The 24760-nt window shown below is 43.5% G+C and overlaps 1 protein-coding gene across 3 annotated transcripts in view; it reads left to right on the top strand.

The window, feature by feature from the left end:
- The window catches only part of LOC120905112 (Ig-like and fibronectin type-III domain-containing protein 1), a 115171-nt gene that overhangs the window by 36441 nt on the left and 53970 nt on the right, over nucleotides 1-24760 (top strand). For all 3 annotated transcript variants that reach the window (XM_040315837.1, XM_040315836.1, XM_040315835.1), the window contains exon 4: nucleotides 9647-9699. The gene's annotated coding sequence lies outside the window, so the exon portion shown is untranslated. The remainder of the gene's footprint in view (nucleotides 1-9646; nucleotides 9700-24760) is intronic.

Genomic DNA, 24760 nt, shown 5'->3' with positions numbered 1-24760 from the left:
CAAGGCAGATCATCACACAGAAGGATATGCGGCGCGAGCGCAGACCAAAAAAAAAACACAGGGAATCCATCTCGAAACCGTCGTCTCGGGAGATTTTAAATCCAATTCCAAGCGCGCTGTGCTGGCACGTCGTGCCAAATTGTGCCTTTGTGTGTGTGTGAAGCGTTATTTATTGGAAGCTTTGTGACATGAGATGGGCTCATGTTTTCTTTATCGGGAGGGGATGGGTTTTTTTGGGGTGCGGCGTGGAACCAATGTTTCACCTGGTGGCTGTCACAGTTTCAATTTGTAGTTTGCTTATTGGTGAGACATGCTCAATTCAAATGTACTAAGAACGCGTTGAATAATTGAAACCTTGTTCAGGTTTCGTTAAGCTGTTGTTCAGAATACCCGTTCAATGAAAGTACAAAATAATACAAAATTTAAGAATACACAACCAGCGCTGAGCAGCCGACAATTCACAATCTACTGGGGTGTGTGCGTTGGAGGAGTAGCGCAACAACACCAAGAGTCAACATCTGTGTTTAGCATTGAACACAGCAACCTAAACCGCTTTTTTCTTCCCCACCCCCCTGTACTAGGCAGACCCATTTAGTACGTCAGCCCCTTCAGTGACCCATTCTCGTGTAGCACACACGCGCTCTAGAGCCTTCCGTCGGTCGCGCACCGGCCTCCCAAGCTCCCAACAGACTAGGTCAACATATGAGCGCGGATGTCCAACCTGCTGCGGAGAGGGGGGGAAGGCCGCCAACGGCGCACGGTTGCGGTACTACCGTTTTCAAGGGCAACCAGTTTCAGCTGGCAAGACGACAAGCTGATCTCAAGTACGTTTTCGACTTGCAGCGGCGGCGCACGGGGTAGTGCATGACGCGTCCCCAGTGTGCAGTGGAGGTTGGGGGGGCGTTCGCTCGTGACAAGAAGGTTTTCGAGCGGCGGTTCTTACGGCGGCGCACTATTGCACTGGCGCAAGATTTATGTTTCGTTTATCGCTAAAATGGGGGTAAAGTGGAGCTCAGCACTTGTTTGTTTGGGTGAGGAAGTGATTTGCTTTTTCGATATTTGCTGCGCTTTTGGTTCAAATGGTTCCTTTTGTTTGCTCGGTTGTGTTGTTGGCTGGTTAGCATATAGCTGTTTTCTTAAGCCATAGTAAAATGAAGAAAGAAAATAAACATTTTATTGATTTTTATTGCCATCCGCTGCAGACATGTTGTGCGGAAGAGGGAGAGTGCTTGTTTGAGCATCTGTAATGCTTCGCCTTCATTGACACTTGTGTGTTAAGTAAAGCACTCACTACCCTGACATGAGAACGGAACCAGTGAATCAACAATTCGTCATTCTAACGCGATCTTTGGGGTGTGTGGGATAGATTTTTTGGATTTTACAAAAATTAAAAGTGAGCTTCTAATTGATTTGGATTTGAATGTAATCCATAGTATTATTTTATTTGTGATGGATTTTAATTTATTCGATTGTCAGCCTAAAGAGGTTAAACAACACCTATACCTATTATTACCTATTCTAATACTAACTGTAAACTAGAAAGTAAAGCTTTCTGAAAAAGTAATAAAGTAGTATTCTGAGGTAGTAACAAATAGTTGTAATAATCCTTGTTACGAGAACTGGTACGATAAGTAAGAAAAGGGTTGTTGTATACTGTGTCGACGATAAACCACATTCAAAGTATTCCATTCTCTCCCATGCAATCCAAGGAGTGCCGGTGCGTCAATGCTGCCATCAGGAATTTTGAAGATGAAGCGAGCATTTGCTGCATAACCTCGATTTTCCAAAGAATTAAAGTCCAAAGGCCGGGGGACACTGTCCGTACTCGCTAGTGTAATTTTGATTTTCACTAGCGCATCTGGAGGCTGCTGACTGAAGCATTTTTCTAAACAAAGTGGGGCCGCTTCAGAAAATATGGTTTTTACTTAATTTGGACAAGCAAAGTTTTATAAAAGGTAGATGCACAAGTCCTGCATCCATTTTCATCCATTTTCATGCAAAAAACGATAGAAAAACTACTTAATTTTGAGATCCGGTATAACCATCCCCTCGATGACCAAAAAAAGATTCCACCAACCGCCGCCAGATGCGCTAGTGAAAATCGAAATTACACTAGCGAGTACGGACAGTGTCTCCCGGCGTTAAAATGCGACATTGAGTGTCATAATCAGGCAATTCTCGTGAAACTCTTGTCCAGTCTCTTATCGTCCAACCGGGTCCTAAGGGACCAACAACGATGATCGCGAACTCTGGAGTTGAACGAACTAGGCAACAATGCCAAATAAGTTTTAGAATCCAGCGATTACACAATTGAATCCCAGAGTATTGGTAGCTGTAGCTACTATACTTTCAAGCTGTTGATGGAATGAAAGTGTCTCGTCTATCAACACATCAAGGTCGCAAACAAGAAAGGTGCGATTGAGCATAACATCAGCAAGACCATGATGATGCCGTTTAGGATTTCTATTGCAACAAAAGAGACCACCGAATATTTATTTAAACAAAGACTATCTGCATGTAATGCCTCTAGTGGATTGCCATCACGTTTTAGCATTTTCAATTTGTTTTATTTGATTAATGAACCTCCTGCAACACACAACCCGTTCGCACGGAAAGCTATGTTCATCATCCCGGTGTAAGGTTCACGAAAATATTTTCAATTCAACGCCTCCTGCCCTCCCCAATCACGCTCTCTTGTGCTTGTGTGGCTCGCTTGATGCCTGATGTGTCCACCAAACTTTGCACGCAAGACGTTCACAATGCAATCATTTGCAGTTTTCGGTTGTCGGTATTCCTATTACCCAAGGCATTGACGCCATGACTTGAGAGCTCCCCCCAATCTCGACTGCATCGAATGCATTCGTCTGATTGCGAACGGTTGCACCAGGTGTTTGTGTGTGTATCAGCCACAGCTCTAAATGGGAGTAAGAACGTGTTCATAGTACAAAGGAGACGTAGCCTCGAGAACGGAAACACGACCGGCGGTGGTAATAGGTGAGGATAGTGAAAACGTGAGCAGCAGCGCAGGATATCTTGAGATAAGATCCCTCCGCACACGCGTGTGTTCGTGCACCACGTTTCGGTTCGCTTGATTTGTTACGATTGCGCTAGCTTTTCCCATTTGGAGAGACACACACACAAACGCGCGCGCGAGCGGTAAATCGGGTCAAGTGTGACTTCTGTGACTTGAAAGTGTAATTATGTTTTGTCGGTTGCGCACATCATCAACCCGCGCCCGTTCCCTTGATCATGCACCGTCCCTTGCGTCGCCCTCCCGCTCGCAAATAATCGCGTTTCGTTTATTGTTGTGTGCGCGGGATGGAAGCTGTTTAGTGTGTTTACCGACCCCGAACGATGCTGAATGTAAACGCTCATTTTGAAATGAGATATCAAAACACCATTAGGAAGATGGCGCCGCTGGCTTTCAGTGTGTGAGAGCGTGTGTGAGTGATGATTACAAGATTGGGCGACAATAAGGCTTATTTCGACATCTTGATTGTGGTTGGCTGACAATCCAATCAGTCGTAGGAGTGTTGGTAGGAAATGGTGGAGGGGAGTGCAAGTGTGGCGTATCTAATTGCCATTTGGCACGTACGCGAGGAAATGGAATGTTTCAATTTTCGTGATGTGGTTGTGATGATTCATTGAAGGTGAAATACAATCGTAAATTAACTAAATAAATCACTAACCGGTTTCGAACGAATCGTGTGGTTTTGAAGGGTTTAAGCGAATGTAATTGGAAGTAGTGCTGTGTATTCCAGCTAATCTTGCTTCATCGAATGCTTTAATGTTTCACAGCTCCATCTCCAATATTACGATTCTTGTGCAAATCAAAGTCTTTCCATTCTCATGAATTCGCTTTCATAAAACTAAGATTTGTATTCTTGGATTTGTTTTCATGATTCTTGTACAACGTTGGAATTTTGCAGACAATGTCTAGGCTTTTAGTTTGAATTACTGCAGCCAGTTTCTCGGGATTCATTTTTGTTGGCTTACGAATATTTGGACATGTTTTTCCAAATTACTAATTTATTAGTAATTCAAAACAAAGTTTGTTGGCTTGAATTTGAAGCTGAAATTTTAGTCCGTGTCAGTTATATCAGTCATCAGTTGGGACGTATTGTATTATGTTACAAATAATAAACCCTAAAGAAGTCGACTGATTTTCCATCTTGCTTTGGTTTTCCTAGTGATAGTACTTGTAGTACATTCAGAATCATCGTTTTATTTCATTTATAACCTTTTTCAAACTTTCAGTTCATTGTTTTAGTACAAAAAATCTGCCTTGCATACCATGTGCTTTACCGTGCTGCTAATGAAAGATTGGACTTCATTTGGAATCAATCATAACCCCAGAAATGCATTCACAATAGGAGTCATACATCTCAATGTTAATTATAATTTATCAAACGTAAACTGAAGTGCTTTTCGGTGTAATTACACTTACCTGTACACCTCATATTTGGGATACAAAAATCAATCCCCAACAACGGTCAAGTACCCTCCCATCCTTACCATACCGCATTCGACTCTGCACTTCGAAGTTATGGGTGTGAAATGGTTGATTCGGCATTTAGCAACAAATTTACCGCGCGGCACACACACACATTACCCACAAGCTCACTCACCCTTTCCTTTGCCCGCTCAGTTGCCTAGTATATCTCCTGCACACCAAGGCCAAGGGAACAACCGGTGGTAGATCGGCCATATATTGTCACACGCGCCGAGTGATGCCTAGAGTAACCTTAACCTAGCTTACCTGGTTGAAGCAATCATCTTTTTAGGAATGTTGCAATACCGCGAACGCTTGCGCGTCCTCCGGCAGTGGAGTTATTTATTCTTGACATTAAAAAGAAGCAAGAAAAAATAACTACATCAACATCGAAGGCTCTCTCGCCGGGTAACCAGGTGAAGAACGCGCAGTTAATTTATAGAAAACAACAAAAACATCAATTCCCAACCACTATTCAAGCCGAAAAAGAACCGACGCACTGCTGCACTAGCTACTACTGATCGATAAAGGCACTTCTAGGGTGCGAGAGACCACACTCGATCGGTTCTTTGTGCGCTCGATCGTGAGATACAAACCGACAGCACGAACATCAGGGGAAGAGCTAGGGTACACCTTTGGAAGGGTCGTTGTAGACGATCAAAACTGGTACCACAAACTGTGGTTTCATCCTGTTTAATTAACAATCAATTAGTGCCCAATCTGGTCAGGTTAGTTTAACCCCGCTGTGGATGTAAACTTTGATTCGATTGTAATCTGAGGGTGCGTTTGTGTGTATGTGTTTTAAAGCTACTGTTCAAAGCCACATTTAAAGACACTGTAAGATGGCGATTATATGTGAATTAGTTAGCAATGTTAAAGCGTTTTTCCATCCGTCCGCTTTTTTCTGTATTCCTCCGGCGTTAGATGACCATTCAAGGGAGGACATATTGACCGTGAAAAGGCATTGCCATTGTCAATGTCGTGGACACATGAATGGAAACTGTGATGCGAACGGCGAGACTGTATGTAGCAATGTAGGATGGGGGTCGGATAATTTGTGTTTTGCTGATGGCGAATTTCGGTTCGAAGGTAAAGCTCATCAGTGCGATAATTGAAACGGAAAACTGTCCATGTCTTACAAGGGAGATCGGTCTTGGCAGCATAATGTGTGCGTAACGAGCTGTGTTAATGTTGAAATTCAATTAGACAAAAAAAACTATTTTTTGAGAAACAGGAAACTAATTCTAGTTGGCTTGTTTAATGGCTTTTTAGCCGAACTTGTTAGGGTAAGTTATTCGACCACCATGCTAGCGATCACCATTAGATATCTCTGACATTTAAAAACATATCCTAATGATAATATACATGATCAAAAGATTTAAGGATTAAAAGAACCCAAAACCTATTCATTCCATGATCAATCATTTCATAGATTCCAAAATTTCTAGACGCAACACTCCATATGTCAAAAGATTAAAAAATATCTTGTTGTATACATCCATAGATCCCAAGATGTATGAATCAAAATATGCAACGATTTAAGTATCCAATGATCCTATCATCCAAATATTCAAGGTCCTAATATCCAATGATCCTATCATCCAAAAACATACACACAATAATTTGTTTTTTTTTTGGTCGTAGAAGTTTGAACTTCTCAACTTATCGGTTGTTGAGCCAAAGAAGAAGAAGAAGAAGAAGTTTGAACAATTCAACGGCTCAAATACTTAAAGGTAGCAAAATCAAGAGATCTAACGATAAAGAATGTAATTGTTTCTGTTAAAGGACATTCTTCATAGTCCAATTTCTGGAAATATCAAAATGCAGTTGGTTTATCCTGAACTGTTTTGTTACTGGAGTTAAAGAGTAATGGTGATAGGCTTATGTGTAGTTTCATGGTTTCCATGTGCCATAGGTTTCTTACCATGTAAGCGTGGGAACATGGAAGATTAAGCTTCAGCCGAAATATGTATTACTTTACTTGGAATAATAGCAAGAATATATATTAAATGAGAATATCACATCCACAAACTGCATTGTAATGTGAGTAAAAATAATCTACATTAAATTAGGTTCTACCTTCAGAGCAGTCTGCCTTGTGCGCGCAACTGAAAACAAATTGTCTTCATCTACTCGGTATTTACCCGTTGGCTAATCTTTCCTCTCGACCGAGCTCTGACAGATTCCTTTTAATTGCCACAACACCAAATTACTTAGCAGTGAGGTGAAGCCGGTTGTTCCGGCTTGCTGTAACAAATCGAGCTTCATATTTCAATCCTAAAGCGTCGGAACATAACATTGCACGTGTAGGACTTCTTCCGTGCGTCCCACACACAGCTCAACTTACTCCCTCGTGTGTGGGTTTGTAAGTGTGGGTGTGTGTTGGTGACGATTGTTTAACAACACGACCAATCTGCGGTTTAGCCAATGCGGCGGGGACTCCAATGACTTCAAACGAGTGGTATTTTCCGGGTAAAATTTATTACCACTTTTCCAGCAGCGGCAGGCCACCCTACCTTAGAAACACGGAGTTTGGCGAAGGGGAAAGAAAAATCCACAAACCGATGGTTGCGTCAGCTAACGATTTGCACGCGGGAAGAGGAGCAATAAAGTTGCCAACGGCAGCTTAGCACAAGAAAACCGAGCTACACACAGAACGCTGTTGTGCAGCAGTGCTGGTGCAAAGGTGTGCCTCCCGCCCGCACCACCGGGAAGCCAAGAATTTCGGTTACGAGTGGAAAAGATACGCCTTGCGACTCTTGTGCGCCAGATTGTTATCGAGGGTTATATTGGCTTTCTTCCTTTGCGAGGGTGCATATTCCCTCTCTAGCTCCCAGTCTCTTGCTGTCGGGGCGAATGAGAAACCACTCGGAACGGTCCCTCGGAGTAATCTTGTAGCTGGGTGCTACCGTGTAAACTCGCGAAGGCAAACGGCGGCTCCCTTGGTACTGTACTGCGAAAGCTAAACGAACCGCGCCGTACCGATAAATCTATTGCCATAAAAATGCCATCAAGTACGGGGTTTTCCCTTTTCCGTGTGGGTTATTTGGCCGCACAAATTCGCGGAGGGAAAACGGTGCTGTAAAACTAAATTTGCTGCTTGTGCGAACGATTGAGGCTGTGGGGATGGTATCACATTGACCTAAAGAGTGTATATGGAGCAGGAGTGTGTGTGTGTGTATTTGTTTGTTATGGGAGTCAAATTTCATCCGTAGAAAAACACGTGAAGTATCATTAGAAGGATGGCATGTTTGGCAGATACCCAAGACCGTTGCGGTAATGTGCTGTGCTCGTTAATGATTTAAAACACGCCCAGTGCTCGGTATTTCTGGGGAAAAAGGTATCAGGCTTAAAATTTAATGTTGTTTTTTTTTTTTCTACGAAAAACGTTTTACGAGATAATTTTAAAATGCCTCTTTAGGAGTTTTCTTTTTTTGTGTCTTATTGTACATGCCTTTACTACAAACAATTCTGGCATCTTCTGTCAAGTAGCAAATTAAATTTTTTGAACGGGTTTTACATATTACAACTGCAGTCTGGATTTTTTTCCATACATAAATGACAGTTACAGTCTGCGTTATTGGATTTTGATAGTTGTTGTTTACAAATCATCTTCAAAACGTATTATTCTACAGATTTCGACGACATAAGAGAGTTATAACACTTTTTTACATTGTATTCCATGAAACAGAATATACATGTTTGAAAACATCTATCCTGTAGGCTCTAACGAACCTGTAACAATAATCATTTGCTATCATTTTTTCAGGCTGAAAGCTTAGCGTTTGACGCTTATAACTATGTGACGTAATTGCTGGTGAAAAATGTCAAACTCTATATTAAAAAAAAACTCAGTTGAAATCGTTAAACTCCTCTTTGTTGGAGAAAGGCTGTCATTCTACTTTAGACATGTCTAATCAGACAGCAGACAAGGTGTAGTAATCTACTGCCGACACGAAAACGAGAAGATAATATACACTTACCATTTCCAAATCATTCTTTCGTCATACAAATTGGGAGCAGCTGGTAACACCTGTACAGGCAGCTTTTTCATGTTCAAAACTATGAGAACACCTAACACTAACGGCCTGTGTGTATATTTTCTGTTTTCTTTTCTATTTCGCTCGGGAAATCTGCATTTTAGGAAAAGGGTTTCCAGTGCTGAATTGTTATGCTTTCTAAAAGGTCTCCCCCCCCCCCCCGAAAAACAAGAATGTTGTAGCAGCTGAGAATGTTTTGCAAATCTTAGGAATTAATCGAATGGATCTCGTTCTCTCGAGCCACCACGATCACCAGGGTCAGCTGCCTTCCGGTTCCGTTTGGGAGAAAATAACAAACCAAACACACAAAAGTCCTACTACTGGTGCCTCGGTTGTCGAAGGCTCTTTCAGAGGATGGAAGATTTATGCTGCAAAGCTTGCTGTTGGAAAATCCGCCTCCTCCCCTCTCTCTCTCCTATACTACAAGAGCATCGACAAGTTTGGGGCAACAAAAGGGTTAGAAATTGTTTCCTCGATATTTTGTGCCAACTCCGTAAACTGGCCAACAACAACAGCAGCAACTCTTGGGACGATGGAAAGCAAAACAAAGCAATCGCCTCCACCCGGGAGAGAGTGGATGCGTATGCGTGGGAGCCATCGGGTAAATGAAATAGTGCGGCTTCTCTATGGGTACACCGGTGCGCTTCGGTCTCCCAACCCCAAACGCATAGTTTTGGTTGCAAGTTGTTGAAAGTTTTGGTTTAGCTTTCGGGAAGGTCGGTTTGCTGCAAAAGGGAGAAACATTTCTCGGAAGGTCTAAGTTCTGCGCTTGGGTACCGGTTCATATATTATGCTCTCTCATTCTCCATTGGCCAAGAGGGAGCTTTGAAGGTGTTTTGGGGTTAAACAGTACTTTCGCCACGGTACAAATGAATGCTCATAACACGTAATTGATTAATGGTGAAGTATTTTTACCTGCTTTTGTGTGATTAATGTAATGGTTTCGATGGTCCTGATTACAACAATCACAATCGGCAGCAATTAGGGACGATAAAGCACTGCAGACAAAAGCACAAAAACACAAATTAAATGCTAACCTATACAAACTAAAAATACCCAAACCGTACGGTTGTGTTTCACTTTATTTATGTTGGTTTCCTTTTTTCGTTTACAGCTTGATTGATGATCCGGTGGAGGTAAATTCGAACGTCAGCCCCGTACCTTGCGGTAAGTAATTAAACAAACACACTCGCGAAGGGTTCTTGGTCGCTGGCGATCAACTCGCCTAGACCCAGCTAGTCTATCGTGATTGGAGACGGTTTTGCCGTAGAACAATATCAAAAATAACGAAAACCCAAAACACCCACCCGAAAGCTTCGTGCTAAATTAACATGATCCTTGCGTGCCCGATGGGGCAAGTCTCGCCCTACCCCGTCGACTCCGATTGCGCAACGTCCTTGGCGTTCGTGATGGAGTGCGATAAAATGAAGCTTCTCCTCCCTCGCTTTCAGTATAAAAACAATCGAATTTTGATTTTGGGGTGCGTTGAATCCTTAAAACAATTCACCGAAAGCTCTAGGCTAGGTGTGCAAGGTTCCTCAGTGAGCTTCTCGCTCGTGTCAAATTTTGGGTGATGGTAAATGGTACCACGACCACGATTCAATTAATCCTGGGTTGTATGGAAAGCGTAGTGTTGGGTGTGTAGCTTTTTTATTAATTCAAAGGTAAATTAAAATAAACATACAAGGTCGTGTACCGCCTCATGCTGTGGCCATTTTTAACAAGCTGCTAAAGATAGGGTTCCTCCCGATTTGGTTTTAGAAACATTCAATGTTTCAATGCTAGCAAACACGCGCTGCTCCACCACAATCAGTGTCGATTCGAGCATAATTTATTCCGCTCATGTTTCCGTGCACTTGTCATCTTCAGCTCGCGAACTTTCGTGACAACCCGATAATTAGTCTTCGAGCGCCCGTGTGTATGACCGGCATCACGACTACGTTGACCGTGGCGTTTACAGCACGCCTCGCCATCGGATTCCATCATATCCGCCAACGCTATCCACGCGGTCGCGTACGGAATAGTAATGCTGGCCTGCTGGCGGCACTGTGTGTGTATGAAATGACGCTCTTACGAAAAGCAGTCAACCGGCCGCGCACGCAAACTTTCGATAATGCGAACAAAGCGTCGCAACAAACGGGGGGCCCGTTTGCTTGCACTGTCCTCGTTGGCGCAGGTTCAGAAGTCAGCTGGACGGGACCGTACGGTTTACCTCAAGGACGCGCGTACCGACGGCGCGTGTCGCAATGTTTGTTTGTCGCCTGGTTTGGCCAAGAGCTTGGATGTGTGCCCGGCAAAGGTGGTAGAATTTTTGTAGCGCAATGGCGCCACAAGCGACCCGTAGTGGCCCGGAAGGGTCCGAGGTAGGTTGACGGTCGTACACGTAAATAGTAGCCGTGTAACAAACCCCACTGACTGTTACCCGTTTGTCGAGGCAATCGATTCCATTTGCTAGGCATTGATCGATGAAATTATGTACACAATACTTTTTTGGGGAGGTGTTGCGAAAGAATTGTGGTGACATCCTTAAGAGGAATAACATTACGTTATTGAAATGGGGAGTATTTCATCATATGGTTGACATCCAAATTGGTAGTACTTTGTTCTTTTGCTTGAATATGAAATACTCCATGCTTCAAAGATTTAGCTTGTATCTATCGATCTGAATCCGGTGCAAGTCTTAGTTAGAGTCAGCGAGAGTTTCGCTATAGAAAAGAGGGGAGATTCGATCTTGATTTTGAGACATTGTTTACAATGTGCTGTCTTGTCAAAATTCGTCTGATTTTGAATCCGAGTCGTATTCAGTTTTTAGGAATCGGAATGGGATCCACGACTCCACTATCATTACTTTTCAGTCTCTGAGTACCAGACATGTCAGCCACGGAAGAATTTTTAGTTTTGGTTTTGGTTCTTAGCGTTTAATAAGACATAATCTGAATTATGTTACAAGTTGTCCAGATTCATTATCTATCACAGTATCTACAATAACAATTGCACATTCTTGTTTCGTTATCTTTAAACTAATATCTCGGCAACTTAGAAGTCTTGACTTCAAGATATCCCATTCCTATTGAGGATTGTTTATGAAATCCTTAGACTCGCCAGATTCATGCCGCATGCTTTTTAATATTCAAGCTTTGTTTACATGTAATGCAAACCATTCTATTTTGATTTGTACCTAATAACATTAAGCTGTGGCACTGTTCCTTTGGTATGTCACCAAAGTAAAATATCAAGGATCCAGGTTGGATTCATTATGGATTTTCATCTATTCTAATAAGGGAGAAATAGTCATGCGTGCAAATTGGAACCATATTGATGATAAAGAACCAATCTTAAGACTGATGATATAATTATTCCCAGGAATACCTACTTGCAAGTATTTATTATATACACTACAAGATAATTGGGATTTCAGAGCTAAAACCTTGCCGTCTTCAGTAGCAATGTCTGGTGGACACGATAATTCTCAAACCTTGTTCTCCCTAAACAACTCCGTAATTATTATGTTCTAATAACTATGGTCCTATGTTACTTGCTTGCGTGCACAAAATTTGTTCAAGGTAAACCCCTCCATTGCCTCACACGGTTACGCAACACGCCGCAGCAAGATGATCTGAAATGATTCACCTGGGAAGGAAGTGAATGGATATTCTAATTCCTCTCCCGCCTGTGCATCCATTGGATTTGGTCCGTCAGTCACCCCGAGAAGATGAGCACACATACACACGCACACACAACAACACATATTGGTTTCGTTTCGTGCCCACGGTCAAGGTGTTCGGTTCTTGGTTCGATCATTAATCGTCCATCTATCACACATCGAAGCGTCTCTTGCCTTCGCGGCTAGGGCCCATCGTCGACCATCTTAATTAATCAACGACAGTGCGCTCGACCTGGCAGTAGGTAGAAGCACCGCCGAGTCCCACACTTAATTACTTCCTTTGTTCTCATCGGCTCGAATCTGCCACTCGCCACGATAAACGACACCTTCACGGGTCGCGGTCTAATCGCTGGACACGCGAGATTCTTTTCCCCCACCACTGCTGTGTGCCCCCAAAGTTGATGTTGTGGGAGGAATCGGCTCTGGAGGCACAGCAAGCAGAAACAAAACCTGTATTGTGGTCGTGCTCCATTCCTCCTATTTCCAACGCCTAACCAACACTCAGTTTTTCACCTGCTGATGCGTTGTTGCTGCTGCTCATGCCGGTACTGTCCGACTGGATATTACAAAGCGGGCGGCCCGCATTGTCTCGGGTCGTACGCAAATCCGTGTACGCCAGAGCACTATCTCACACCGACCACAAAGACTCCCGGGGCTGCTCAAGATGCATTTTCTATCCACCTGCGTGCAATTGCAACCTGAGAACGCGAGACTGCAGTTACGTTATATAACCCACCGCTTGCCGCTAGTGCTGCCCCCGTGGGCTGTTGCCGGTGCAAACATACCAACTGCGCTCGAAACAATGCCAATAAATTAACCCTTCTCCTCCGCGTCAGGGTCAACGGTGGAGATCCGTATGGATTAAGGGCGCGAGAACGGGGCGGCAAACGCGGCTGCTGCTGTTGGATTTTGGGACAGATTTTCCGGATAGCTGGGACTGGGACCGAGCTAGACACTAGCAGCAGCAGCAGTAACAGCAAGCGCGTGATTTTGATTGGCACGTTTAGCCCACTGGGACGGGAGTTATGATATAGTATTTTCCTCTGTGGTTGTGTTTGGTCGTCCGATTGGCGTAGTTGATAAACAGAAAGGAGCGCAAGAAAGGAGGAATAGTTTGATGTACTAATCCGTGTACTGATTATATGATCCGGCTTATTTAAAACTTTTTTTCTGAAGGATTTAGATAATTATGTTGATGCTACTTGTTCAAATTCCTCTTTTTAACTAAATTTATATCTCATATCCGTATTATGGAGTATTGCTCGGGTCATATTGCTAAATTATACCAATATTCATGAAGACGAATTCACTTGAATTCATGCGAACTAATACTACTTGTTTATGTATTTGTTACCAATACCAATGTTAGCAATAGCACGTATCGAAAATTCAATGGTCCACTATTTTTAATGCATCGAGCATGCGATATAACGTTTTCAATTGAGTCCATCAATCCTTGCAGTAAGATATACTCTTTTCTCACACTTGCATTTTGGAAGTTATTAGCTTGAACAAGTCCCTACTGGATCTTCGTCACTGTACGTTAGCAAGATTTACTTGTCTATTGCTACACATGTTCTCTGTCCCGTATCAAATGGATGGGTGTTTCTACGGAGTGCCATCCATTATTGCAGAGCGATGCACAGTTGACATCAAAAGCATTTCCCAAAGCCAGTCACAGCTAGCCCTGCTGGTGGTGCTATCTTACATCTACAACTTTCAGAGAGGACAAATTCAATAACTACCGACAGCTGCAATAAGAGTATGATTCCCTTTGGTGCTGAAACAATTTTATTTACACCCCCTAAATTTCAACCATCAATCACACACCAGTTGGCACATTTACTGCCCGGTTGCTCTTGCAGTTCGTGTAAATATTTGAAGCAATCGCACTCCGGAGTAACGCTCCGAACGCCCCGGAGTGACAGTTTGAGCATTGAGCGATCGGATCTTGTTGGCTAGAGTAGAGCAGCAGGGTGGTGTGCAAATGAAGCAGTGCACAAGCGAAGGTCCCTCGTTCCTTCACAGTCCATACATCTCCGGATACACTCTGTGTCGTGATATCGAACTAGGAAAACTTTGAAGTGTGCTCAGCTTTTTTTCCCACTCCGTTTATTCCTTTCGAACAAAAATTGTTATCCAACCAAGAGTAAGCGCTCTGGCTAACGAGAAAAAAAGAAGATGGTGAATATCAAACACCAGCGCTAGTGGAAATGGGGAGAGCGAAACGGACCTCTGCTCTGTGATGATAGGTAAAGGTGTGTGCAGCAGTAGTTGTATCAGTGTCGAACGCTTTCACTAAGAACATCCTGTTTGCCGACGGGAAGAGGAGGCAGCAAAAGAAAATCTAAAGCTAGTTCGAAAAAACGGTATGCAATTCTGAGTTCTTTCTTTCTCCCTCTTTTGCTGTGCGATGGCTCAACAACATCCGTTTCGCCTTTGGTGTTCGAGTTGATCCCTGTTTAATGGAAAGTTTGAGAAGGGTCGCTCGGAGCGGGCATAGAACCAGCCGGTGAAACACACTCAAACAACGAGATCACTGTTTTCATCCGCCTTTCGCGTAACATTTCTTGCGATAGTTACAAGTGCACTTGGCAAAGGACAACGGGGCGACGACTTACGAGGATGACTTTGGTGCTGCTTTTCGCAACGCAACGGATGTAGTAGGTTGAGATGCAAAGAAAAAATCGTATCCTGCCAAGAAGCAATGTACCAACAATCAACAAAAAATTGAGAAGGGGGCAACAATCTTTCTCACCTCCTCAACATAAGCAATCATCCAGCCAATGCACGGGAGCATGTGCACTGTGTTGTCGGTCTTGTGCATCTTGCCTTGTGCATCCTCGATGGACGGGATGGAGAGAGGGCACCCGGTGGAATCTTCATAAATTTTTAATAATATCTCCCAAGTCCCCTCCAGCGTCTTTTTGCTCGTTGTTTACCTCTGCAACTTTGTGTACCAAGCGCCAGGACACAGCTGCATGGTGCTGCTGCAAAATGTAAGTCTCGTCTCGTTTTTCTCCCTCGCATCAAAACGCCTTACCCGTGTCCAACTAATATCTACGATGTGTCTTACGGCAGGACCCTATGAACTCGGCAAGCGAACTCGGCAGCACAAAATGTAGGCAGAAAGCAATCCGGATGTCTTCCTGAAGAAGCATGAAAAAACCGGTGTTGTCATATTTCATAGCGATTCGTTAAAGCCCCCATGGGATGCATCGAGACAGACTGAGAGAGAGCGTGGCTGAAGTTGTCAAGCTCTGCTGGTTGTCGAGAAGAGGAAACGTTGTCAGCTTATGACGTGAAGATGTTTGATCTACGTGATTGAAGTGATTGGAGAACCGCACGGAGCTGTCAACCTGTGTGTATGATGTCCCCTTCGCTCCGATAGGCGGTAAAGATAGATGATTGAGCAGTCACCGGAATCATCATCAGCAGCAGCAACAACCTTTTCAATGGTTTGCTTGGGGTCACGTGTCCCTGAACGAGACTTTGGGGGGAGAGTAGAGTAGACAAGCATTCGGATGTTGGTTTTAAGCAGCGGCAACCGACCTGTTGAGCGGATTTTAATCCAGAGAGGTTAGGCACAGCGTCACGACAACGATGTCATTCGTAGCTTTGACCGCGTTATCTAACACGCGCTGTGGAGGATCCGATTACCCAGGGGAGTTGTTCTATTCCAGATGTGCCATACATCAACCTGCTTACGTGGCGCTAGTGTTCTGGTTGCGTTGATTAGGCCAAGCGATTGGAGGAACCTGCAATGTTCTAGGCTTAGGAAGTTCCCGAAGATGAGATTGTACCATGCACCACACTCCATTCACTTTAATCAACCCGTGTGACCTGTGTTGTTTCACGTGGGGATGAGTACGCAACCGACCAGCAGATCCAGCTTGCCACATTCTCAGTGCAGTATTTAAAAGCCGCCAAGTCATCCTCCGAGATGAGACTCTTCCGAACCTCTTCTGCGACGTTCTCTTTCCGAAATCAATTACGCGAGACCATTGCGCGTTGCGTGCGCTTGATAGACTTTTGATTCGGGCCGTTGGTCCGAATATTGTGAGCGTTTAGCGAGCTCCCTTGTTGTCCACCGCACACCCACTCCTTCCCCATTCATTAATCTTGGGCCATTGGGCCGGCAGAAACCGGTTAAATAGAATTTGATTTGTTCTTTGACTTTGAATCGAACCTGCTGCACTGCTGCGGCAAGGTGAAACAGGTTCCCAGGTCCGGTCGGTGTATGTGTGTGTGAATGCACCCTTTAAATCCATTTTATTTCCAAACCCCCCTTGGGTGCAGCGTTGCATCCGACGCGCCACCTACTCCATGTTTCGGGTTAGCCACTCGCGCTCTCTCGGATCCCATTCCTTCCAGGAGCGGCTGGGCTAGGAGCTTGCTCTGGTAATGACACTAAAAAACAAACGACTCAATCTTGCGCCCCTTCGCTGCAACTTCCTTCGTGCGGCCAGAGCGGTGCGACCGGTTGTTGCACCTCGCAGTCCGTGGTGCAACTAAACCGAACGTACGCCATCGTGTACGCGGGTGGGCGAGATGCTGCGATGAATGTGCCTCATGGGCGAGTTGCTGTTTGTTGGACGGCTGCTGGAGTTTGTGGTTTTGTGCCAACTGGGGGTGGGATGTTGTTGTTTTTTTTTTTCGTCTGCACCGATACAAACCCGGCAGCAGCGCTCATTGCAGGTGGTTGTACCTGCTCTGGTCCGTCAGGCAGAATGTGGTTTCGATTGGTTTGCCGATTAGATTGGCGATTTTTACATTTCCTTCTTTTGCTGCACAAACTTGCAGTGGCGGGAGTGCGTGCTAGAATGGTTTGCATCATAATGTATTCAAAAATTTGTAATCTACATCACAAACTCTAACACCTGATTTGTAGCTTGTTTGAAGAAGTGCATTATTTTAGTAATAAAAATGTAACAAAACTAGCTTTATAAGAGCTTTATAAGAGTTCAGTAATTATTAAACGGAGTGGAATAATTTAAAGCACCCAATTACAGTAAACTATAACTGTGTTGCGAGTAATTGAGCAACTCGAGTGAAATATTTCATAAAAAAATTAAATACATTTAATTCGGTACAAATAATTACTCGCAAAAAACGAGCTAAAACTATGTAGTTACTAGCATGCGTTCTATGAAGTGAAATTCTATGGTTGAAAGATGGAATATGCAAGTTTATTTATTTCATATAGTTATCGAGTCGAGTCGCTTCTCTTCGGAGGTTGCTTACAGACTGAGTTTATTCTACAAAAATATCCGTTACATATGTGGTTCACGCATACTTATAATTAAACCAAACACTATCAACGCAATACTGCTTAGCTCTATATCTAATAACCTGTACAAATACTAATAAGATATTTACAGTGTGGTAACTTGCATGAGAAAAGTTTCAGATATAAGATCAGATTTCCATATCTAATAAGAATATTATATTCATGCTTGCTTTTATTATAGGAAACGTGGACTCAATTTCAACAGAATAAATTTCTGGATATAAACTTATTCTGGCTACAGCCCTATCATGTTCGATGCTGGTGGAAGATTTTTAGTTAATTAGAATTAAGATATCATTAACAACTCGTTCTATATGTTGTGAAAATTTTGAATCCAACATTAAACAATTTATCGAGGTTACTCTGTTAAGCAAGTTTATATTATCGCTTATCTGTAAGGAACATTTGCTAGCAGTTTCTTTACTTTATTGAACTGTAATGAAGATATAATAATGTATTGTGATGATGAATTTTACATTAGAAAGAATGCTTACCGTTCAAATATAAATGTGAGAGTTTTCGCTTTCGCGCAATTGTTTTTTTTTAAATAAAGCTAAAGCCTGAACCGGAATTAATTTAACTTTCCTCCATTTCAGAAATATGTTTTTTTGTTTTTTGTTTTTGTTGTTTGTTTACGTGCAAAAAATAAGGATTAATAATATAAGGCTGTTGTGCCCATTAATAAACAAAATTAAACACGCTGTATGACATGAAACATCTTACCTTTAACGTCATTTGCTATTGTACCGTTTGAAAAAATGCTAAACAAAAAAAAAATAGATAGACGGTATTGTACTCGTTTCCTCCTGTCATCCGGACATTTCAAACGTTTTCACTCCGATGAATAAGTAAAGTGTCACTGTCAGGTGGAATGAAATGTGCCATGGTTTTGTTGGTTTAATTCAACGAAATTTCGTTACCAAATCGCGATGGTGATTTGATAAGTGAACAAAAAGTGCGCAAATAAGTGATGAACATTTTACGTTATTTTTACGATAACGACGGAACACGGAATTTAAATGTTGGTGTTTATTTTAATCAATCTTTCAAATAACTCTGATCTATTGAAGAATGTTATGTAAAACAATTACCGGCCGATCGAAATTCCTCTGTTTCTTTTTCCGCTAAAAATAGCCTTCAAATCAAATCCATCCATCACCATTTCGAGCGTCGTGGTACAATGAATAATCCAAACATTCTTTAGGAAATAACAAAATAAAAAGAAGGATCAAACGTTTTATGCTCTCCTCACATAACTTCCCAAACATACAACACACTCTGTCTCTCTCTCTCTCTCTCTCGTGCATCAGTCTAAAAATTCCTCAAATCTAAATTTCAAATACGTTCCCATACAGCAAGCTGCAAGCACACAAATTGCTGCCCTTTCCTATTCGCATTTTTGCTAAATGGCCCATTCTTTCGAATTCATATTTCACGCGCTCAACTGTACCTCCCGATCAGTGGGAGGTAGGGGAGTCACTCCCATAATAGCAAGCACGCGACGAAAAAAAAAAGAATGCCCATTTTCATATTTTAGCGCAATTTCTTTGTCAAACTGCAACGACAGTATAAAGTAAGGAGTAAAAAAAAAACACACACACACACACACTTAGAGTGAAATTATAACATGAATGGCATGTAATTGTATTTGACAAAGCAACCGGTCAGTGTTGGAGCCCGGTGAGAGAGTGAGAGAAAGAGTCGCCAGTTACCGCTGTTTTTTAAGGGTTTTGCTATGTTTTTGCCCTGCCCTCCGAACTGTGATGGTTCAGAGAAAATGGTTCCCCCACACGCGACGCAAATGGTGTGTAGAACGTAGTAAGCAACGATTTTTTTTATAAACGCTGGCGAAAAGGTAGAAAACACCCAGGTCATTCTTGACCCAAATAGACGACTTGTGCTCGTTGCAAATGACCTTTCCCTATCAAAAGCGGTGGTGGTGGACATGATTGGCGGGTGAGTGAGGGGAATTAAAATTGCTCCGGTTCAGTTTTTTGTTTCTTTTATATTTTTTTCCGTTTGTTTGACAGGGAAAATAGAGGCTTTGAATTTCCACCGCATTCACCTCGGCCTGCTTACGTGGGCTGGTTTTTAGACGTGTGTTTTCCACTTCACCCTTTCGTGGTTTGAATTGACCTCCATCGCTTTTCGCCGCTAGCCCACAGTTTTCTTCTCACTTCAGTGGGCACAATCGACGTTTTTTTTTTTTTATTTTTTATTTGCCACCAAAACACAATCGTTGCCGGTCAACTATGGTGGCTAATGTTGGCACCTTTGGTTTAGGGGCAGACGACGGCGGACGGGATGCAAAGAATAATTCCAAACACAGACGAGCACCGACGTGCAAAATTGTGCTAAAATTGTGCAGAACGTTTTCCACGTGGTTTGATTTTGCAAGTCCCACCCCGCCAATCAACGTGTCGCGCGATCGGCAACCGGGAGATGATGACGGCGCGTTCGATGGTCAAGCTGCTTCCGCTTCTCAAGCGCCGGGCAGATGTAAACGCCACTGTTATCAGCCGTTTGCACGCGCCATCACGCCATTGCACGGACAGCAACAGCAACACACGGGAAAGGGCCAAATATCTGCAGCGATCTAGGGCCGGTCGGCCGGCCAGAAAGATGCAGTGTTTGTTAAATTTATTGAATGCATGCATGCAAATGCCGCGGAAAACTCTGCCCTCTCGAGTCCCGAGGGGTCGCACCGTGTGTGTGTGTGTATGTATGTGCAGCAAGCGGTGAGAATGCTCAAGGCTGCTTCAGTAGCGGCACGGTGCCTTCATTCGATGTGATGTGCTTTTTCCCTCGGTCCCTGGCAGGGGCAAAATATATGGCTCGTTCGCACTGCAGTTCGATTTCCCTTGTCTCTCGCGTGCGCGCTCTTGTTTCCTTTCACTTTTTTTGTTGTTGCTCGTGCTCGTGTGTGTAGAGCTTTCGGGGTCGGGAAAATGTCAAGACCAACCCGCGCTCGGGGGGGTTCGGGCGGGCGACCGCGCTCAGTCCCGAATGCATAGCGTTTGTTGCTGCAGCATTACAGTTTTCCCCAGTGTGCTAGAGAATGATGACGGGGGACCGGGTGAGGAAAAGGGAATTTTCTTCCTACCTCCCCCCTCATTCACATTGTAGTTTTCGGTTCGGTAGTGGGGAAGATATTGCACAAATAAATCACACACCGGGCGCGCTAGTAAGAGCGGGAAGCATATGGGCGGCATCGCGTGGACGGTTTCCCGCTTGTGGAAGGATGGCTGCATGCGATGACAAATTGTTTTACTTTATTCTTTCCTCTCCTTGCTCGCTAGCCGGGCGGTGATGATGATCGTTCCGATTGTACGCACTGATCGAATGGAAGGGTTTATTTGGGAAAAAGTGTTGTTCCTATCTTATTGGGCGGGTATGGCGAAGTTTGTCAGCTTGGAATGGTGCAGTCCTTGTGCATTAAAGTGCTTTTTGTTTATTTTGTTTGAATAATTTCTCAAGGCTCCTGACATGAAGGTTTTAGTTATAAAACAATAATTTTATAAATTTCCAAAGAGAATTTTCAAAGAACGCATAGGAAAACAAAACTAGGCAATATATGATTTATTTACTTATAATTTTATATATGATTTTATTTATTTTTCTTGAGATTAGAACTCTTACTCACATGATTTTCCATTTCGTGCCAAAACAAATCATCAAATCTTGTGTTAATATATCTCATTTTATCGATAAAATCAATAGGCACACTACAATGCACGTAGTAACAAAGAAATATATTCTATTTGCTATGCTTTGTGTGCGGAAATCATTAGTTTAACGATTTTAAAATGACGTAAAGTCCCTCAACTATGACGACCTCCCAAAGGCCCTTATCCACCACCTGATATTTTTAATCCAACTTGGTCTAGATTATTCTATCCTCAAAGCTAGAATTAGATTCTAGTACTTACTTACTTATCCGGCGCTACAACCGCTTTGCGGTCTTGGCCTGCCTCAGGAGTGTCCGAAACCGCTCACGGTCTCGCGCCTTCGTCTGCCAGTCCGTTATCCCGGCCTTAATGGCGGAAGCCTCCACGCCATCTTGCCACCTCAATTTGGGCCTACCACGCCTCCTCTGTCCTTGTGGACGGCCTAAAAAGACTTTACGGGCTGGGTCGTCCGTTTCCATGCGTATAACATGGCCAGCCCACCGGAGCCTGGCGAGCTTTATACGCTGTACGACAGTGAGGTCGCCGTACATCTCGTATAGCTCGTCATTATAGCGGCTCCTCCATTGTCCTTCCACACATACGGGGCCAAGTATCCTTCTGAGCATCTTCCTCTCGAACGCGGCTAAGAGGGTTTCGTCAGATTTGAACAGTGTCCATGTCTCAGAGGCGTATGTGAGCACTGGTACTATATAGGTACTATATAGTCCCAGCTTCGTCCGTCGCGACAGGTTCTTTGAGGTGAACTGATTTTTCAGGCTGTAGAATGACCGATTGGCAGCCAGCATCCTTGGCGCGCAACTCGGCTTCCATGCTATTGTCGTTGCTGACCTTTGATCCCAGATAGGTGAATTGTGGGACGACTTCAAAAGTGCGTTCACCTATCTGCACGTCACGCCTACGTAGATTCTGATTATTTGTTGGCGGGCCCGCTGATGTTGCCACCATCAGTTTGGTCCTTGCCTCGTTTATCTGCAATCCGAGGTTCTCTGCCGCCTGCTCGATCCCTTGGTAGGCTTCTGCTACATAGGAGAGCCGCAGACCAATGATGTCTATATCATCAGCGTATGCCAGGATCTGGGTTGACTTATAGAAGATGGTTCCCGTGGTCTCCACCCTCGAGTCGCGGATGGCCCTCTCTAGCGCCAAGTTGAATAGGAGACAGGCAAGCCCGTCCCCCTGGCGCAGACCCTTGGTGGTAGCAAAAGGTCCTGAGAGTTTTCCATCCACCCTCACCTGGCATGTGACGTTGGTCATAGTCATTCTAACTAGCCTTATCAGTTTGGCCGGGATTCCAAAAGAGCTCATAGCGTCGTACAGTTTTACCCTGGCTATGCTATCGTATGCGGCTTTGAAGTCTATGAAGAGATGGTATGTGTCGTTTTTGTATTCAGCCATCTTCTTCAAGATCTGCCGCATGGTGAAGATTCTAGTACCTGCTCGAAAAATGGCAAAACATTTATCTCGGTGGTGTTTACATTTATCCCAAGGTGCATCCCAAGAGATCTGGTGATGGAATCCAGAATCAAAGTGTATGTAGTCCAGGTGGTATTTTTGTAACCAAATTTGAATATCACTTTTTGACAGGATGAGTGAAAACTTTTGTTCAAACAAGCTTTCTGGAGGCTTGACGAACACATAAAACACTCTTAAAATCTTCATTTAGAAACAGAAGCGATAACAATCAGCCTTGTAAATTCATACACCTTGGGATAAGCCCACCTGTATATTATACCTTCTTAGATAGCTGCTCGAAAACTGCTATACAATACAAACAGCTGACAGGCTGAAATTTCAGCCTACGAACTTAAAACGGAATAGGGCTCCTTTGACAGATCTTTGAGCAAATTGTGACTTGACACATCAATTATAAAATTTAAAAAAAAAACCTTTAATGGCTGGCAAAATCAGACGAAATCAAAATCGAAAACATCGTTTCTACGAATCATCGTAACTTAAAGATCTACTGTACTTGCATTACATGCATTTGATTTATGGATGTTTCAATTAAGGTTTTGCTCGTTATTTTTTGCAAAGTCATAAAATCCAAATTTATTTTTGCTTCTTTTGTTTAGAGCTGTATATCTAAGTCTCCACTTCCAAACAATAATTTCCAACGAAAAACTAATCTGAATTTTAATGAGAAAATATAATAGCTCACTTATAATGGCAGTATTTTCCCAAGCATGTGTATTTTCAAACAATGTTTTATGGTTAACACAAAGTTTCAAATGTATTTACGGATTGAAAAACTGTTGAACTCGCGACGCTCATCGGTTACGATGTAACAAATTTAGAAAGGTTTCTTTATTACTCTCAGGATCTTCAAAGATGTCACGTACATTATGTGTCTGTTTTTAGAAAATCCATTTTCAGAACAGATGAGTTATAACATTTTTTTTTACCTAGCTTGCTTATTTTTTGGGTAATTTATCAAACCTCTTATTTTATTGACGTTGTCTTTGCAACAGATGCATTTGCGCTCTGGATTAAGCGAACAAACAGGCAGGTCCATGTCGTCAGTATTGCACACACTGGATAATGCCAAAAGTCGTTGTTACAAAGCATATCACCCTGTCATGATTATTACGAAGGCACGATTGGCAACGGCAACGACGTATCCCGCACTAACTAAACCAGATTGAGAGCCGTGATGTAACGGCGGTAACCCATCTGGATTGATTATGAATACACGTCCGACAACGGCGACAGCCTAATATCAATAAATAAAGGCAATGCATTATCCCAGGCATGCATGTGTCCCCCCGCACATCAACGGTGTGCGATTCGCTCCAGTAAGCATCGATAAACAACCGTTTGATTATGCGCACCCGTGTGTCGGTTGCGTCGCACGGCAGACAGGCGGTTTATCCGCTCAGCCATCCTGCCCTGGGACGAACGACGACCAGATGAGCAATCATAAAAGTGTACGTAGCACGTTCCTAATCCCGCCTGTCCGGCGAGTCCTGTTCGGCAAAGCTTTCCGTGTCGTTCCTACTGCGCGAGGCAAGAAGAGGCCACAACAGGTAACTTTGCCAGAGACATATAACGCCGGGAAAGGCGGGATGACACCTGCTGTCATTTCTCCGTGCTTTTACGAGTCTGTTTTTCCCATCGGCCAGTAAGCTTTCCCCCCTCCCCCGGAACCCAATTATAATGGGTCGATTTTGTTTGTGGAAAAATCGATCCTTCCCCTTTTTTACGTGTACGTGTACGTGTGCGTGAGGAATGTGGCGCTCCACTGGGTGGCCTTGAAGGGAGCAGTTGCCGGTTGAACTGGCACTGCCTGCAACCGACACCACCGTCATCGTCAGCGTTGCTCGTTACGTAAGAATTAGAATCGATAGAAGCTATTAAATCGCTTCCTCCCTCTAGCGCGGAGACATATCCGGCGGGCCCTACCCTACCCGAACAGCCCCATGCATCCGTTTATCCCACTCCCGAGCTTAAACGTGTGTAGTGATTTGACAAACTACTAAACAACCCACCCTGCTACACACACACACCGCCAAAGGGGAGATTGCGGTTAGCGCTTTCGTATGCTAATGCTGCGTAATCCGTTTTACCTTATACCTTGTGTGCCGGTTG

The sequence above is a fragment of the Anopheles arabiensis genome, chromosome 3 (assembly GCF_016920715.1).
Source record: "Anopheles arabiensis isolate DONGOLA chromosome 3, AaraD3, whole genome shotgun sequence".
NCBI classification, from domain to species: Eukaryota; Metazoa; Arthropoda; class Insecta; order Diptera; family Culicidae; genus Anopheles; species Anopheles arabiensis.
Note: the sequence above shows the minus strand (reverse complement) of the source record. Positions and strands in the feature narration are given on the sequence as shown.